Below are 2,232 nucleotides of genomic sequence, written 5' to 3'. Positions count from 1 at the left end.
ACTACCTTTAGACACCCCTTATAAACCCATCCTAGATGGGATAATAAATGAGTATGCCTAAAAAAAATGAGTATGCCTCAAAACAGGTTTCAAGTTGGTTGGCCTTTTTAATTCGTAATCAATGTGCGTACTTCATTGATTTGATATCTTAACTTTTCGAGTTTTCGACACGCATACATTAGTCCATGCCTTGTCCTAATTGAACGAATTGGAATGGCTGGTTTAAGCGTCTGAGATGCAATCAAAGAATTTGCATTTCCAAATAGTTTCTCTGAGAAAAGCACGCACAGTTTATGAAGCTGCTATACACCCTCAGCTTTTGCCTATTCCTCCTCCGGAAGTGATACACATTTCGCGGGCTCAATCCCGTGGGTTGTACCGCAAGAGAGAAAAGGGGTGGTCCCCTTATGATCCGGCGGATTTGTAGGGGGTGGGTTTAGTGTGGGTCCCACCTCCATGTGTCTTGCGGTACAATCCGCGGGATGTAAATCATTATGCATTCCTTCTCCATGATGTGACTTTGATCTAAAGATTTTAAACTCTTCATCTGGTTGTGGTGAATCTTTACGGAACTGCGGTAGGTTCTGACCAATATGTGATGAATCAGTAATTTTGCAACACGTCAAAAAGGAACGTTTTGGGGCTAAATATATGGGTACTAAGATTTTTCGCACCTTTTATCATGATCAAATTCTAGGCAAGGGTATGGGGGGTTTTGGAAAGAATTGTTGAATGCCACTGGCAAGCTAGACTGCCTATCAGCCAGGAAAATCTAATTTTTTTTTTCGATAAAAGAGAAGTAAAGACACAAATAAATAATCAAAAAACATAGAGGGGTCCGAACCAAAAAAAGTATACAACATAACCAAATACTTCCCCGAACCCAAAAAATTCCAATTGTAGGTGTTAATGGTGGATATTCGACGAAGACTACAATATTATATAATTCCGACCGGGTTCAGACGAATATATGAAATTCATATTTTATAATTTGAACATGAAAACTCATGTTACAGTTATCTCCAACTAGTCATGTAACCTCCTCAAAACATAAAAATATTATAGTATTATTGGGACTTTCCGGATGAACTCTCAATATTCCATGTATTTTCCTATACTATCTGACTCGATATTCAATTATGTATAAGATCTTAATGGTTGGACGACTCCTAGATGGATTGACCACAAGTATAGAGCGATAACGTCTTCAGTATGTCATCGGTGTTCCCTGACTATGCAAAATAAATGTTCAGAACCGGTACGGTATTACTGCCATCATGTACTCTGTTCTCGAATAAATATAATGTTTCTAGATAGACTGCCTGCTAGAATATATCAACTAAGTAACTAGTTCTAGCGTTGATTCATCAACTAAATTCCTAAAAAATATTATGTTTTCACCATAATATTTTATTACTTCAATTTACGGATTTTCCTGGTTGAATCCCATGGATTAGTAATGAACACTCACCTTTTTAGCAGGTGAAAATGGTGCAACTATATTTAGTAATAATGCTCTAAGGAGCACCCAAAAGCACGGACGAACAAGCATATGGAAATTCATCAAAGGAGGAGAGGGAAAGTTATAAAATAATATAAAGAAAAGGATGCGTATGACCATGCCTACCAGCGGCATGGCCGGTCCCCTCCCTTTCACTTTCTATTTTATTATTATTTCCTTAATTCATCCACTCTTGATTTTCCATATTTTGACAAATATTACTCAATTCACCATATGTTTATCCAAGTAAGTGGTCCCGCAAAAATTAGGTTTTTATACCATAACATATGCTAAAATATTCTTATCTTATTATTTCCAAATACTGGGATTTTAAGCAATAATCCTACTTGCTCATTCAAGCAAAATTGAGAGTTTCAACCAAGATCAAACTCTTCTGAAAATACAAAATAATGCTTGAATGAGCACCAAATAAATACCAAAATCCTTAGGAATGGACAAACATCGACATGGTGATCCGTGCACCACCATGGCTGGATCTGGTCGGTCCCCTTGGTCACCAAATTCGGCCTGTCCCGCTCATTCCTTAATTAACAACTTGATTAATCCTCAATATCTTTATTAGTCCTCTTTACACCGGCCACACTGCCACCAATGGACGGTCCTCAAACCCATTGGTAGTCACTCTACCTATATTGGACGATCCCCTATCTCCTGGACCCATCAATTCCTAAATTAGGGTTTCATCTAAGTTGTTACAGCACTGCTCGGCC

Source organism: Papaver somniferum, chromosome 5, assembly GCF_003573695.1.
Source record: "Papaver somniferum cultivar HN1 chromosome 5, ASM357369v1, whole genome shotgun sequence".
Taxonomy (NCBI): Eukaryota; Viridiplantae; Streptophyta; class Magnoliopsida; order Ranunculales; family Papaveraceae; genus Papaver; species Papaver somniferum.
This window is presented reverse-complemented; position numbering follows the sequence as displayed.